An 18,024-nucleotide genomic window follows, 5' to 3' on the forward strand; every position below is an offset into this window, starting at 1 on the left:
GTACCCGGGAAATAAAAGCTTTTATTACTAACAAGAATGGAGCATACTATATACAATACAATCCCAGACTAAAGGGTCACCAGGCTGTGCAGTGACCTTTATACTTCCCCAGGTAGGCGGAGCCAACTGGAGTGTACCACAGAACAATATCAACAGGTAGAACAGCCCAACCCTAACCCCAACAGTGACAACAGTAACATATCTACAAACCCCATAGTGCTGACCATCCATGGCTCAGCACTCATAGTGGTAACCAACTATGGTTCACCACAGTGTGCATTATTATTTTTGAAATTGTGTGAGGAGTCACGTGAAACAACCTGTGAGAATAAGCAGCCCAATCATAGTGTACTAATTCCTAAATACTCCTTTATGAAATGAAAGAAAAGACAAAATACACACAAACAGGACTATAGTTCTATAAGACACATGAACACTGGAGTAAAACACATAATTTTTATCTAGTTCCAAACTATACCCCTAATACCTGAACTCAGTAAGACTTCTTCATTCCCCAAACAACATTCACCTTAAACAAATCTATTGCAACTGACATCCAGCTTACAGTTATCCCACAATCCCAGGAGGATGATCCAGTCTGGGAAGCGTCTTTGCCTGGTTCAGAGAAGATAGCTTTTATGGAGGTTTCTGGATTAACTTAACTGTAAGACTTTAAAAAGTGGACCTCTGCTGTTAGCTGGCTTGCTGTTAGATGTTACCCTGCCCTTCCAATGAGATCTCACAGACATCTCAGTGACTACTTCCTGATGACAGGGCCATTTACATCTGATCTTAAATGTCTGCTAATCTCACTACTGGGAAAAGGACACATCTCATCAGCCCTTTTGAACGTGGGCTACTGCTGTCATAAGGCAGATTCTCCCCTGTTGCTAGGTAGATTACATCCCATAATTCCCTTTATTAATTTTGGGTCTTGTTGTTATCAGGTAAACCCATTTTAAAAATGAAATGTATTAATTTGAAAGATATTTCATTTCTCAACCTATTTCTTACTAATTCTATCTCATTTAACATTACAAAATTCAAAAACATGCGGGTTAGGTTGATTGGCCATGCTGAATTGCCGCTTGGTGTCAGGACGACTAGCAGTGTAAATACGTGGGGTTACGGGGATAAGACTTGGGTGGGGTTGTTGTCAGTGCAGGCTCAGTGGCACAGATGGCCTCCTTCTGCATTGTAAGGATTCTATGATTCTTTGAAAATACCGGCGCGTCTACCCGACGTTCATACAATCCTGCCCGAGGCCAACAGAGAATGCTGTTCTCCGAGCCTCGCCCACCCCCGGAATCGGGGTGGGCGTCCCGCTAAATTTCGAAACCTTGGCTGTCCACCAATGTCCCAGATCTTTATTGTTACATTGCCTTTGGTGACTTTTCTCATATTGAAGCCAACAGTTGGAATCATATCTTCGCTGAACTGACCACACGCGATAATGTTGACGAAGGTGGTCTTGCCTTCTACAGCCTAAACCCAAAGGTTTATTTTATATTTGGGATAAATTCCGCAATGAATTTTTCTCTCCCGGCCACATAAAAGATTCTTAAATTCAATGGTTGCAAAATAGCAAACTCCACCTGAATAACTGGGTGTTCTAATCTCAAAATTTTTCCAGAGGTTTCAACGAATTGTGGTCCATATATGTGATTGTCTCTGTTGGGTTGCTGGCAACATAAATCTCGAAGTGTTGTAACACCAGTACCAGGCTTAAAGAATTTTACCGGGACGCCCGCCCCGATTCCGGGGGTGGGCGAGGCTCGGAGAACAACATTCTCTGTTGGCCTTGGGCAGGATTGTATGAACGTCGGGTAGACGTGCCGGTAAAATTCCGCCTGAAGTCTCTTTCTCAATTGTTGAATACTTCTGTTGGTGCCTGTAATTTCCTTGAGAAATACCCCATTGGCTTCTCAAGGCCAAGTTCATCTTCTTGCAGCAACACAGCTCTTACACCAATGTCGCTAACATCCACCGCCAGTTTAAACTGCTTGTGTTAATTGGGAACTAGAACACTGGATTTGTCATCAGCATGGTTTTTAAGTGGTTGAATGCTATTTGATAGTCCTCTGTCCAGATAAAGTGCTTGTTCTTTGTTAAGATCTTTGTGAGTAGTGCTACCACATTGCTGAAGTTTGGCACGAACTTAGAGTGAAATCCACTCATGCCCAGAAATCTTAAACTCTCTTTTCTGGTGCTGGGTTCCAGGAAATCCCAAATGGCCTGTACTTTTGCATCTCATGGCGCTATTTTACCATAGCCCAGATATAAAACTTGGGCCTTAGAAAATTTGCTTTTCATTAGATTCTTTGTGAGATTGGCTTCTTCTAAGCAGTCAAACAGTTCCTTTAGGTGCTGCAGTTGTCGTCACAACTCTGGGACGAGCACCAAATCATCAATGTATATGCACAGTGACTCAATCCTCGAATCACTCTGTTCGTGAGCCTTTGAAAAGTTGTTGGGGCATTTTTCCTCCCGAATGGCATGACTCTGAATTGATACAGTCCTTGTGGTGTCTTAAAAGCGGAGATTTCTTTTGCCCTCTTGGTCAAAGGTACTTGCCAATAGCCCTTGAGCAAGTGAATTTTGGTGATGAATTTCACCAGTCCGACTCTTTCGATGCAATCTTCCAAGCATGGAATAGGAAACGAGTCTTTCTTGGATACGGCATTCAGTCACCTGTAGTCCACACACAGTCTCTGGGTTCCATGGTGATCGGGGAGCTCCAATCATTAGAACTCAATTCAATAATGTCATTCCAGAGCATGCATTCAATTACCTTCTGTACATGCGATAATGTGGTTGGACTTAACCTATATGGATGTTGTTTGTTGGGAGTGGTGTTCCCCATATCTTAGGTTAGTGCACTCCGACTCCTGTCTGGGAGATTAATTAACCACTGGTTTAACTTCTCCAATACTTCCTCATTGTCCAAATGAATTATAGGGAAGTCACTGTCATAATTTGACCACTCGTTTAGGACCCCGGTAAAAGGTTCTTCAAATGCTGGGATAGGGAGCTGCTTGATTACCACTTGCGGTTTCCCTCTTATGTAACAGAAGTGACAGGTTTGACAAAAGGGGTCTTTGTGTATCTTTGTGTAGTCCGAACCAATAAAACGGCCTTTGGATTTTATTCCGAGGTGTTCCCCTAATGGAATCATCAGAATCTCTTTTCTATACTCAGAAGGCAATGAAATTTGGTTCACTTCTGCCCATTCGGCCTCTGCACCAACATATGGTGGTCTCCATTTTCTCATTAATATGTTCTCCTGTACATAGTAACACTGGGGAATGCATTGAGCTACCAATGAGTGTGTTGTCTGATATAATGGCTTTAATTTTGAGTCACTCTGCTGCAATTCAATCAACCTCTTTGAACTGAACACATCGGACTCTTTCTCTGTGCATGTATCATTCTCATTTAGCTTGCTAAAGAAAGTATCAGATAATCTCATCACACTCGCCTCATCCTGGGCTCGCAACACCTCCCACTTTTATTTTACCTGATCAACCTGTGATCGCATCACTACACAATCCAGAAATACTCCGGTCAATCTCTAATTTCTCTGTGGCTGAATTCTCTAGTGGCTGTATATCAGCCACTAGAGAATTTGTATATCAGCCATATCATTTCCTAGAATGAATTGAATGCCTGCAATAGGCAAGGTTTCCACCACATCTACCAAGACTTCCCCTGTCTTCAAACTACTCTTAAAGCTTATTTTTACCGTGTTGTTTTCCCGTGAATGCTGCTGACCAGAATCTTTTCAAAGACCAAAGAACAATACAGCACAGGAACAGGCCCTTCAGCCCTCCAAGCCCGTGCCGCTCCCTGGTCCAAACTAGACCATTCTTTTGTATCCCTCCATTCCCACTCCGTTCATATGGCTATCTAGATAAGTCTTAAACATTCCCAGTGTGTCCGCCTCCACCACCTTGCCTGGCAGCGCATTCCAGGCCCCCACCACCCTCTGTGTAAATTATGTCCTTCTGATATCTGTGTTAAACCTCCCCCCCTTCACCTTGAACCTATGACCCCTCGTGAACGTCACCACCGACCTGGGGAAAAGCTTCCCACCGTTCACCCTATCTATGCCTTTCATAATTTTATACAGCTCTTTTAAGTCTCCCCTCATCCTCCGTCTTTCCAAGGAGAACAACCCCAGTTTACCCAATCTCTCCTCATAACTAAGCCCCTCCATACCAGGCAACATCCTGGTAAACCTCCTCTGTACTCTCTCCAAAACCTCCACGTCCTTCTGGTAGTGTGGCGACCAGAACTGGACGCAGTATTCCAAATGCGGCCGAACCAATGTTCTATACAACTGCAACATCAGACCCCAACTTTTATACTCTATGCCCCGTCCTATAAAGGCAAGCATGCCATATGCCTTCTTCACCACCTTCTCCACCTGTGATGTCACCTTCAAGGATCTGTGGACTTGCACACCCAGGTCCCTCTGCGTATCTACACTCTTTATGGTTCTGCCATTTATCGTATAGCTCCTCCCTACATTATTTCTACCAAAATGCATCACTTCGCATTTATCAGGATTGAACTCCATCTCCCATTTCTTTGCCCAAATTTCCAGCCTATCTATATCCTTCTGTAGCTTCTGACAATGCTTCTCACTATCTGCAAGTCCTGCCAATTTTGTGTCGTCCGCAAACTTACTGATCACCCCAGTTACACCTTCTTCCAGATCGTTTATATAAATCACAAACAGCAGAGGTCCCAATACAGAGCCCTGCGGAACACCACTAGTCACAGGCCTCCAGCCGGAAAAAGACCCTTCCACTACCATCCTCTGTCTTCTGTGACCAAGCCAGTTCTCCACCCATCTAGCCACCTCCCCCTTTATCCCATGAGATCCAATCTTTTTCACCAGCCTACCATGAGGGACTTTGTCAAACGCTTTACTAAAGTCCATGTAGACGACATCCACGGCCCTTCCCTCATCAACCATTCTGGTCACTTCTTCAAAAAACTCCACCAGGTTAGTGAGGCATGACCTCCCTCTCACAAAACCATGCTGGCTATCGTTAATGAGTTTATTCCTTTCTAAATGTGCATACATCCTATCTCTAAGAATCTTCTCCAACAACTTCCCCACCACGGACGTCAAGCTCACCGACCTATAATTACCCGGGTTATCCTTCCTACCCTTCTTAAATAACGGGACCACATTAGCTATCCTCCAATCCTCTGGGACCTCACCTGCGTCCAGTGACGAGACAAAGATTTGCGTCAGAGGCCCAGCGATTTCATCTCTCGTCTCCCTGAGCAGCCTTGGATAGATTCCATCAGGCCCTGGGGATTTGTCAGTCTTTATATTCTCTAACAAACCTAACACTTCCTCTGATGCGCATTAATTGGACACAAGGCACAAAGCTTCGGTAAAAGAAGGCTTTTATTAACTAACAATGGAACTATCAGAACTTTAACACACTATCCCAGACTGAAGAGGTCCCGCCCGAGCAGGGGGTCTTATACCTCTCCCAGGAGGCGGAGCCCGACTGGGATGTGCCACAACGGTAACAACCACAGGTGTATCAATCCCACCCTAGCCCAACAACAACATTAGAACAATCCCACAGTGGGAACCAACGATGGTTCACCACATCCTCCCTTGTAATGGAGATTTTCTCCAACGGTTCAACACTCCCTCCGAGACACTCCCAGTCAACACATCCCTCTCCTTTGTGAATACCGACGCAAAGTATTCATTTAGGATCTCCCCTACTTCTTTGGGCTCCAAGCATAATTCCCCACTTTTGACCCTGAGAGGTCCGATTTTTTCCCTGACAACCCTTTTGTTCCTAACGTATGAATAAAATGCCTTGGGATTCTCCTTAATCCTGTCTGCCAAGGACATTTCGTGACCCCTTTTTGCCCTTCTAATTCCTCGTAATTCCTTCAATTTCCTTCAATATCCATTCTGAATAACAAATATCTTGATCCCACAACGGTAGGGATTGACTCACGCCTGTATCTCGTAAAATTTTAATATCTTTCCCAGTCTGTTCTGTCCACATGGAAATACCTCACCAGTGTACACAAAATCCTTAAACATGTCTGCCACCTGCTGGTCACTCTGTCCCTGTACAGGTTGTGCGCACACTTTCACCTCCATGGTCTGCCCTTTTCTTTGCGAATCAATCTGACTGGCTTCGCTTGTTCTCCAATGTCTAAACTCATTTTCCCCCATTTGATATTGATAATCCCAACTGGGTGACTGTTTAATTTCCAGCACTGTGCTTTCATATGGCCCAGTTTATTGCAGTGAAACATCTTTATTATTTCTCTCACCCCACCCAGTGGACACTGTTTTATTTTGAGGTCAGGCCTCCTTGGTGTATCTGACCAATCGTTCTCTGGCTGGCCTGTCCTCTCTTGCACCTTCCCAATTTCTAGCTTTCTTCAATATAAAAGTGGGTCCAAATCAAGGCTTGTCGAGCAGTTCTAACTTTCTGTTCCTCAACATGAATTCTAATGATTGTAGGCAACGAATCTTTAAATTCCTCCAACAGAATTATCTCTCGAAGGGCGCCTGCTATTTTTAATGCACAAAACCACCTGTCAGAATGACTTTGTTTCGTACTTTTGAATTCAGTGCAAGTCTGTCCAGACTATTTTCTTACAACTTGAAACTTTTGCCTGTAAGCTGTACCAGCTCATAGGCACCCAAAATAGCTTTCTTCACTCTTTCATAGTCCCCAGACCTTTGCTCTGTCAGAGACACATAAACTTTACTAACCCTATTGATAAGTTTAGTCTGCAAGAGTAGGGTTGATGCACCTCAATGAGCACCCGGAAACAAGGCTTTAGAACTGAAGGCTTTAATACATTAACAATGAAACTACTAACACAAATTCACCCGTTCAGACTGAAGGGGTCCTGCCGGAGCAGGGGGTCTTATACCCTGCCACCGGAGGCGGGACCCCACTGGAGTGTGCCATGATAACACTTAGGACAGGTAAACACCCTATCCCAACAACATAGTACAACCCCCATAACAACAACACCCTAGCCCAACAGTAACACAATAACAACCAACGATGGTTCACCACATTCACCCCTCCTTTAGGAACCAAAGGTGGCGGGGTGGATGAAAACAGACAATGACAAAAAAATAAATAAATAACAGGATTCACAAGTCCAGACGGTCTGGAGGACCACACCGACGCTGCGATCTTCTCAACACCGGTTGCGAAACCGGAGCAGGTGCTTGCGGTGGCTCTCTCAAAGCAACATCTGGCTGTCCCCTCAAAGACTCCCGGGCCGGCCGGCCCTGATGAGGCGATGGTGCAGGGGATCCTGGAACGTTTGGTGGTGGTGGTGGTGGTGATGATGGTGGCGCCGATCTCCGAGTCTCAGGCAAGCTGTACATGGGAGTAAAAGTGTTATGCACTGGTCCCGGTGCTGACCGCGCCACGTCTGGGGAAGTAATGAGGAGTAGTGGATCTGTGACTGGGGGAATAGGAGCGACAGGAGTTGCTACGTCCCCTGCGGGCGCCAGGTCTCTAATGGAGACAGTGTCCTCTCGCCCGTCAGGATATGCCACATAGGCATACTGAGGGTTGGCGTGGAGGAGTTGGACCGGTTCGACCAAGGGGTCGGACTTGCGAGCCCTCACATGGCGCCGCAGAAGGACGGGTCCTGGGTACGTCAACCAGGCTGGCAATGAGGTCCCCGAGGACGACTTCCGAGGGAATGAGAACATCCTCTCGTGGGGAGTAGCATTGGTTGCCGTACACAGGAGGGAGCGGATAGAATGGAGCGCAGTTGGAAGGACCTCCTGCCACCGGGAGACTGGAAGGCCCTTGGATTTCAGTGCCAGTAGGACAGCCTTCCAGACTGTAGCATTCTCCCTTTCCACCTGTCCGTTACCCCTAGGGTTGTAGCTCGTGGTTCTACTAGAGGCAATCCCGAATGAGAGCAGGAATTGCCTCAAGTCGTTGCTCATGAACGACGAGCCCCTGTCGCTATGAATATAGCAGGGGTACCCGAACAGGGTAAAAAGCTCACTGAATGCCTTGATGACGGTGGCAGTCGACGTGTCCGCACAGGGGAAAACAAACGGAAACCGGGAAAATTCGTCTATTATGTTAAGAAAATAGACATTCCGATCCGTTGAGGGAAGGGGGCCCTTAAAATCTACACTCAGCCTCTCAAAAGGGCGAGTGGCCTTGACCAAATGTGCCCGGTCTGGTCGATAAAAGTGTGGTTTGCATTCTGCGCAAATCCGACAACTTCTAGTAACTGACCTGACCTCCTCCACCGAGTAGGGTAGGTTGCGGGCTTTTATGAAGTGGTAGAGTCTGGTGACTCCAGGATGACACAGATCATTGTGGAGAGCCTTCAAGCGGTCCTCCTGCATGATGGCGCATGTTCCGCGCGAGAGGGCATCCGAGGGCTCATTGAGCTTCCCTGGACGATACATAATATCGTAATTATAGGTGGAGAGCTCAATTCTCCACCGCAAGATCTTATCGTTCTTGATCTTGCCCCTCTGCGTGTTACTGAACATAAACGCCACGGATCGTTGATCCGTGATCAGGGTGAACCGCTTACCTGCCAGGTAATGGCGCCAGTGTCTGACTGCCTCCACAATGGCCTGAGCCTCCTTTTCCACAGCTGAGTGCCGAATCTCTGGGCCTTGAAGGGTGCGGGAAAAAAACGCGACGGGCCTGCCTGCCTGGTTTAGTGTGGCGGCTAGGGCGAAGTCCGATGCATCACTCTCCACCTGGAAAGGGATGGATTCATCCACCGCGTGCATCGTGGCTTTCGAGATGTCGCTTTTCAAAACCTTGAAGGCCAATTGGGCCTCCGGCGTAAGTGGGAAGGTCGTGGACTTAATGAGCGGACGAGCTTTGTCCGCGTAGTTGGGGACCCACTGTGCATAATACGAAAAGAACCCGAGGCATCTCCTCAGTGCTTTCGTGCTAGCGGGCAAGGGAAGTTCAGTGAGTGGGCGCATACGGTCTGGATCAGGGCCAATGACCCCGTTTTCCACCACGTATCCGAGGATGGCTAACCTATGCGTACGGAATACGCACTTCTCCCTGTTATAGGTCAGATTCAGGCGAGATGCAGTGCGTAGAAAGTGTTGGAGATTCGTGTCGTGGTCCTGCTGGTCATGGCCGCAGATGGTGACGTTATCCAGGTACGGGAAGGTAGCCCGCAACCCGCTCTGGTCCACCATTCGGTCCATAGCACGCTGGAAGACCGAGACCCCATTGGTGACACCAAATGGAACCCTGAGGAATTGGTATAGACGACCATCCGCCTCAAAAGCCGTATATTGTCGGTCCTCTGGGCAGATGGGGAGTTGATGGTAGGCGGACTTAAGGTCTATGGTAGAAAACACTCGGTACTGCGCAATCTGATTGACCATATCAGAAATGCGCGGGAGAGGATACGCATCCAGCTGCGTGTATCTATTAATGGTCTGACTATAGTCGATGACCATCCGAGGTTTGTTCCCGCTTTTGACTACCACGACCTGCGCTCTCCACGGACTAGCACTGGCCTGTATGATCCCTTCCTTGAGGAGCCGCTGAACCTCAGATCTAATAAAGATCCGGTCCTCAGCGCTGTAACGCCTACTTTTAGTAGCAATGGGCTTGCAGCCAGGTACCAGATTTTTAAAAAGGGATGGTGTCGTGATCTTCAGGGTGGATAGATTGCACGCGGGGCGCTTTGGGCAATTTGGAGGCTGCGGCTGGTTCCCTACTGCCAGTGAAGGGAGTGGCCCACCGTACTGTAGGATCACACTCCTCATGTGGGCCATAAAGTTTAGTCCGAGGAGAATTGGCGCGCAAAGGTGAGGTAGCACAAGGAGCCTGTATTGCTCGTAAACTGTGCCCTGTACCTCAAGAGTTACCATACATTGTCCTTGGATCGGTACAGACCGGGACTGTGATGCCATGGAAATTGTCTGTTTGGCAGGGAGAACCCGGAGTCCACACCTTTTAGCAGTTTCAGGGTGTATGAAACTTTCGGTGCTCCCACTGTCAAACAGACAATTCACAGTTCTGCCACTAACCTTTACCTCCATCATGGAATGTTCCAGTCTGTAATGCCTGGTCTGATCCAGAGAGATCGACGCCACCGTTGGCCCCTGGGCGTCACTGCATGCTGCCGATGTGGATGCTGAGGACCCCTGCTGGTCGCTGCTGCATGCTGCCGATGTGGATGCTGAGGACCCCTGCTGGTCGCTCCTAGTCGTCGTGGACCATGATGGCCGCCCCCATGAATCGCATGTGGCCGAGGGCTCCAAGCGCAGCGACTCCTGGTGGTCTTCCTCCTCCTCTGTCTGCCACGATGGCGCCGTCCTGAGATCGCACGTGGTCGGACCTCGTGGGTACTGCAGCGCCGAAAGAGATGGTCTCCGTTCTGGAGGGTTACAAGCTGCACTGCCGTTTTTAGGTTTGGACCTGCAGACTTTGCCGTAGTGGCCTTTTTTACCGCACTGGCTGCAGATTGCCGTTCTTGCCGGACACTGTTGCCGTGGATGCTTGGCCCCACCGCAAAAATAGCATCGCTGGCCACCTGGAGCTGCCGCCGTCGTCGAATCGATCTGGGAGCGCGGGTTCGCGGGGCGAGGAGGGAGCAGAGCTTGCTCCAACCACGTTGACTGCACGTGGTCCTCGGGGTACAGCGCCAAGCTCTTCGACGCCGCCTCCAACCTCACGGCCATCCCCATTGCCTGGGTCAAGTTGAGTTTCCCCTTTTCTAATAATTTAAGTCTGATGTACGAGGACCCTACCCCTGCTACGAACGCGTCTCGGGCGAGGTCTTGCATGTACTGCTCGGCGGAGACATCCTTACAGTCAAAACCCCTGGCAAGCTGCAGGAGTTCATTGGCGTAGTCTTCTATGGTCTCGCCCGACTGCCGACGTCGTGTAGCGAGGAGATAACGAGCGTGAATCTCGTTGGGTGGCGTAATGTACCTATTCTTTAGGAGCTCGACGGCACCCTGGTAAGTGGAAGCTGCACGAATGGCTAGGTAAATCGTGTCGCTTACCCTTGCGTGGAGGACCTGGAGTCTATCACTGTCTGTAGTGATAGCTACCGAGGCTGCCAGGTAGTCCTCGAAGCACTTCCACCAATGTTCGAACGTGTTAGCTGCACCGACCGCACATGGGTCCAGTGTCAGACGATCCGGTTTTAGGATCTGTTCCATATTCTCAGTTAATGTATTAAATTGATGCACCTCAATGAGCACCCGGAAACAAGGCTTTAGAACTGAAGGCTTTAATACATTAACAATGAAACTACTAACACAAATTCACCCGTTCAGACTGAAGGGGTCCTGCCGGAGCAGGGGGTCTTATACCCTGCCACCGGAGGCGGGACCCCACTGGAGTGTGCCATGATAACACTTAGGACAGGTAAACACCCTATCCCAACAACATAGTACAACCCCCATAACAACAACACCCTAGCCCAACAGTAACACAATAACAACCCCAGTGGTGAACCAACGATGGTTCACCACAAGGGTCCAAATGTCTTGTGGCCATTTGAGCTATTTTCTCAAATCGTCTCGGCATTTCCTTCATCAAATTTGGGAAGAGCTTGTACATATCGGAGCATCTCCGCACTAGTTTCCTGCCTAGAGCCACCTTCCTCCACCTTCTGCGCTAACCTTTCGCTTTCTGCTGCCTGTGTGAAATGTTGGAAGTCGCTCTCTCTCTCTCTCTCTCTCCCTTCCCTTGCAGCATGTTGGTGGGGTGGGGGGTGGGTTAAGGATCCTGGGGTGTGGTAGGCGGATGGGGCTCGGATCTGCTGGACCCCATGCCTGCTACTGGGTGAACCTTGCTGTGGTGAGGGCTTCCCTCACTGTCCCGCTCTGCCGGACCCTCGCCACCGCCTGTACTCCATCCTCCGGCTCCCCTCGGCCTCTTCCTCCACACCTTCCTGGGCTCCTCCTCCTCCTCGGTGACATGTGTGGTGTGGATGAAGGGTACCTCTCACTGGGGAGGGGTTGGTGGTGTTTCCTTGACCTTCGGGATCAAACACACCAGCTGATCACTTGCGAGGACCTGTACCAAAGCCCACCCATTGCAGATCTCGTTGGAGAGCGGTGAAGAGCAGGAGCTTTTTGAATCAGGCATCCAGGCAGGCAGGGCGGGAACATTGCAATGGGCTTGGCGTCCAGCACAAAACTTGTTTTTGCGCCGATGTCCGATTCTCTGGGCCATCGCAAGTCGTGATTGGAGCCAGCAGGTCTGGAGAATCCTCCTCGATGTGAAACTGATTTTTGCGATCTCCTGATAATTCCCCGCTTCCACCTGCTATAACACCTGCCACAAACAATAGTGTAAAATCCCAGCCTTTATGGCAGCATGTAATTACTGACAGCAAGACCTTGCTTCCTATTTATTTATGTTTTTGTCAATTTATCATGGTAAATTCTTATATCAATGGGTATTAGAATCTGCCTTTATAATCTTATCATGCTGTAATTATAACCTCTTGATTGTGCTGATGCTGTAGCAAGGCACTTTCCCATCTCCCAGCTGGAAGAAACACTACTCCCACAAGCTAACGCTTGTGATTCACTCGAATCAGGATTAAGTGCCCACACCAGCTTTCCCGCTGGCACTGACAGTGCCTGTCACATGGGATTTTCCTACCTGATGGATTCAAATATATGTGTCCCGTGAATCACACCAGCCAGCCCCACTGTTCAGAGATTAGGAGGGTGCCCCAATCTCCATGGTCTGAAACAGGTCCTCCTTCCCCACAACTGTGAGCCCCCATGCCCTCCTGTCTCCCCACGCACCCCCCCCCCCCTCCCCTCCTCCTGCTTAACCAGGACAATTAAGATGGGGGTTCACTCTATGTCTGGAAATTATACCCAGTGGTCTCCAGAACAATATAATTATCATAGAATTCCAACAGTGCAGAATGAGGCCATTCAGCCCATCGAGTCTGCACCGACCACAGTCCCACCCAGGCCCTATTCCCGTAACCCCATATATTTACCCTGCTAATCTGACCCAGGTTTGAATCTTGCTACGGCAGATGGTGGAATTTGAATTAATTAAAAATGATCTGGGATTAAGAATCTACTGATGAGCATGAAACCATTGTCATTTGTCAGAAAAACCTATCAGATTGACTAATTGTGGTGAACCATCTGGGGGTTATTATTATGTTACTGTTGGGCTAGGGTGTTGTTACTGTGGGGGTTGTACAATGTTGTTGGGTTAGGATGTTTACCTGTTATAAGTGTTATCATGGCACATTCCAGTGGGGTCCCGCCTCCGGTGGCGAGGTATAAGACCCCCTGCTCCGGCAGGACCCCTTCAGTCTGAACTGGTGTATTCGTGTTAGTAGTTCCATTGTTACACAATAAAAGCCTTCAATATCGAAGCCTTGGTTCCACGTGCTTAATTGTCGCGCATCAATTTTATTGTGTAACAGAAAACTCACAGCTGTACAAAAAAAAGAGTATGGAACAGATCTTAAAACCGGATCGTCTGACACTGGACCCACGTGCGGTCGGTGCCGCTAACACATTCGACCACTGGTGGAAGTGTTTCGAGGACTACCTGGCAGCCTCTGTAGCTATCACTACAGACAGTGATAAACTCCAGGTCCTCCACGCAAGGGTAAGCGACACGATTTATCTCGCCATTCGTGCAGCTCCCACTTACCCGGGTGCCGTCGAGCTCCTAAAAAAACGATACACGAAGCCACCCAACGAGATACACGCTCGTTACCTCCTCGCTACACGACGTCGGCAGTCGGGCGAAACCATGGAGGACTACGCCAATGAGCTCCTGCAGCTTGCCAGGGGTTGCGATTGTAAAGACGTATCAGCCGAACAATATATGTACGACCTTGCCCGAGACGCGTTCGTAGCAGGGGTAGGGTCCTCGTACATCAGGCTTAAATTGCTGGAAAAGGGGAATCTCGACTTGACCCAAGCAATGGAGATGGCTGGGATGCTGGAAGCGGCGTCGAAGAGCTTGGCGCTGTACCCCGAGGACCACGTGCAGTCAACGTGGCTGGAGCAAGCTCAGCTCCCTCCTCGCCCCGCTAACCCGCGCTCCCAGATCGATCCGACGACGGCGGCAGCTCCAGGTGGCCAGCGATGCTATTTTTGTGGTGGGGCCAAGCATCCACGGCAACAGTGTCCGGCAAGAACGGCAATCTGCAGCCAGTGTGGTAAAAAAGGCCACTACGGCAAAGTCTGCAGGTCCAAGTCTAAAAACGGCAGTGCAGCTTGTAACCCTCCAGAACGGAGACAATCTCCTTCGGCGTCGCAGTACCCACGAGGTCCGACCACGTGCGAACCCAGGACGGCGCCATCGTGGCTGACGGAGGAGGAGGAAGACCACCAGGAGTCGCTGCGTTTGGCGCCCTCGCCCACGTGCGATTCATGGGGGCGGCCATCATGGTCCATGACGACTAGGAGCGACCAGCAGGGGTCCTCAGCATCAACATCGGCAGCATGCAGTGACGCCCAGGGGCCAACGGTGGCGTCGATCTCCCTGGACCAGACCAGGCACTACAGGCTTGAGAATTCCATGATGGATATAAAGGTTAGTGGTCGAACTGTGAATTGTCTGTTTGACAGTGGGAGCACCGAAAGTTTCATACACCCTGAAACTGCTAAAAGGTGTGGACTCCGGGTTCTCCCTGCCAAGCAGACAATTTCCATGGCATCACGGTCCCGGTCTGTACCGATCCAAGGACGATGTATGGTAACTCTTGAGGTACAGGGCACAATTTACGAGCAATACAGGCTCCTTGTGTTACCTCACCTTTGTGCGCCAATTCTCCTCGGACTAAATTTTATGGTCCACATGAAGAGTGTGATCCTACAGTACGGTGGGCCACTCCCTTCACTGGCAGTAGGGAATCAGCCGCAGCCTCCAAATTGCCCAAAGCGCCCCGCATGCAATCTATCCACCCTGAAAATCACTACACCATCCCTCTTTAAAAATCTGGTACCTGGCTGCAAGCCCATCGCTACTAAAAGTAGGCGTTACAGCGCTGAGGACCGGATCTTTATTAGATCTGAGGTTCAGCGGCTCCTCAAGGAAGGGATCATACAGGCCAGTGCTAGTCCGTGGAGAGCGCAGGTCGTGGTAGTCAAAAGCGGGAACAAACCTCGGATGGTCATCGACTATAGTCAGACCATTAATCGTTATACGCAGCTGGATGCGTATCCTCTCCCACGCATTTCTGATATGGTCAATCAGATTGCGCAGTACCGAGTGTTCTCTACCATAGACCTTAAGTCCGCCTACCATCAACTCCCCATCCGCCCAGAGGACCGACAATATACGGCTTTTGAGGCGGATGGTCGTCTATACCTATTCCTCAGGGTTCCATTTGGTGTCACCAATGGGGTCTCGGTCTTCCAGCGTGCTATGGACCGAATGGTGGACCAGAACGGGTTGCGGGCTACCTTCCCGTACCTGGATAACGTCACCATCTGCGGCCATGACCAGCAGGACCACGACACGAATCTCCAACACTTTCTGCGCACTGCATCTCGCCTGAATCTGACCTATAACAGGGAGAAGTGCGTATTCCATACGCGCAGGTTAGCCATCCTCGGATACGTGGTGGAAAACGGGGTCATTGGCCCTGATCCAGACCATATGCGCCCACTTACTGAACTTCCCTTGCCCGCTAGCATGAAAACACTGAGGAGATGCCTCGGGTTCTTTTCGTATTATGCACAGTGGGTCCCCAACTACGCGGACAAAGCTCGTCCGCTCATTAAGTCCACGACCTTCCCACTTACGCCGGAGGCCCAATTGGCCTTCAAGGCTTTGAAAAGTGACATCTCGAAAGCCACGATGCACGCGGTGGATGAATCCATCCCTTTCCAGGTGGAGAGTGATGCATCTGATTTCGCCCTAGCCGCCACACTAAACCAGGCAGGCAGGCCCGTCGCGTTCTTTTCCCGCACCCTTCAAGGCCCCGAAATTCGGCACTCAGCGGTGGAGAAGGAGGCTCAGGCCATTGTGGAGGCAGTCAGACACTGGCGCCATTACCTGGCAGGGAAGCGGTTCACCCTGATCATGGATCAACGATCCGTGGCGTTTATGTTCAGCAACACGCAGAGGGGCAAGATCAAGAACGATAAGATCTTGCGGTGGAGAATTGAGCTCTCCACCTATAATTACGATATTATGTATCGTCCAGGGAAGCTCAATGAGCCCTCGGATGCCCTCTCGCGCGGAACATGCGCCATCATGCAGGAGGACCGCTTGAAGGCTCTCCACAATGATCTGTGTCATCCTGGAGTCACCAGACTCTACCACTTCGTCAAAGCCCGCAACCTGCCCTACTCGGTGGAGGATGTCAGGTCAGTGACGAGAAGCTGTCGGATTTGCGCAGAATGCAAACCACACTTTTATCGACCAGACCGGGCACAATTGGTCAAGGCCACTCGCCCTTTTGAGAAGCTGAGTGTGGATTTTAAGGGCCCCCTTCCCTCAACGGACCGGAATGTCTATTTCCTCAACATAATAGACGAGTATTCCCGGTTCCCGTTTGTTGTCCCCTGTGCGGACACGTCGACTGCCACCGTCATCAAGGCATTCAGTGAGCTTTTTACCCTGTTCGGGTACCCCTGCTACATTCATAGCGACAGGGGCTCGTCGTTCATGAGCAACGACTTGAGGCAATTCCTGCTCTCATTCGGGATTGCCTCTAGTAGAACCACGAGCTACAACCCTAGGGGTAACGGACAGGTGGAAAGGGAGAATGCTACAGTCTGGAAGGCTGTCCTACTGGCACTGAAATCCAGGGGCCTTCCAGTCTCCCGTTGGCAGGAGGTCCTTCCAAATGCGCTCCATTCTATCCGCTCCCTCCTGTGTACGGCAACCAATGCTACTCCCCACGAGAGGATGTTCTCATTCCCTCGGAAGTCGTCCTCGGGAACCTCATTGCCAGCCTGGTTGACGTACCCAGGACCCGTCCTTCTGCGGCGACATGTGAGGGCTCGCAGGTCCGACCCCTTGGTCGAACCGGTCCAACTCCTCCACGCCAACCCTCAGTATGCCTATGTGGCATATCCTGACGGGCGAGAGGACACAGTCTCGATTCGAGACCTGGCACCCGCAGGGGACATAGCAACTCCTGTCGCTCCTATTCCCCCTGTCACGAATCCACTACTCCTCATTGCTTCCCCAGACGTGGCGCGGTCAGCACCGGGACCAGTGCATAACACTTTTACTCCCATGTACAGCTTGCCTGAGACTCGGAGATCGGCGCCACCATCATCACCACCACCACCACCACCACCACCAAAGGTTCCAGGATCCCCTGCACCATCGCCTCACCAGGGCCAGCCGGCCCGGGAGTCCTTGAGGGGATAGCCAGACGTTGTTTTGGAAAGAACGCCACCGCAAGCACCTGCTCCGGTTTCGCAACTGGTGTTGAGGAGATCACAGCGTCGGTGCGGTCCTCCAGACCGTCTGGACTTGTGAATTCTGTTTATATGACCTGTTTTTTTCTTGCACCCCGCCACCTTTTGTTCTTAAAGGAGGGGTGAATGTGGTGAACCATCGTTGGTTCACCACTGGGGGTTGTTATTATGTTACTGTTGGGCTAGGGTGTTGTTACTGTGGGGGTTGTACAATGTTGTTGGGTTAGGGTGTTTACCTGTTATAAGTGTTATCATGGCACATTCCAGTGGGGTCCCGCCTCCGGTGGCGAGGTATAAGACCCCCTGCTCTGGCAGGACCCCTTCAGTCTGAACTGGTGTATTCGTGTTAGTAGTTCCATTGTTACACAATAAAAGCCTTCAATATCGAAGCCTTGGTTCCACGTGCTTAATTGTCGCGCATCACTAATATCCTTTAGGGAAGGAAATCTGCCATCCTTACCTGGTCTGGCCTACATGTGACTCCAGAGCCACAGCAATGTGGTTGATTCTCAACTGCCCTCTGAAATGATCCAGCAAGACACTCAGTTCAAGGGTAACTCGGGCTGGGCAATAAATGCTGGCCCAGCCAGCGACGCTCATGT

The sequence above is a fragment of the Mustelus asterias genome, chromosome 1 (assembly GCF_964213995.1).
Source record: "Mustelus asterias chromosome 1, sMusAst1.hap1.1, whole genome shotgun sequence".
NCBI classification, from domain to species: Eukaryota; Metazoa; Chordata; class Chondrichthyes; order Carcharhiniformes; family Triakidae; genus Mustelus; species Mustelus asterias.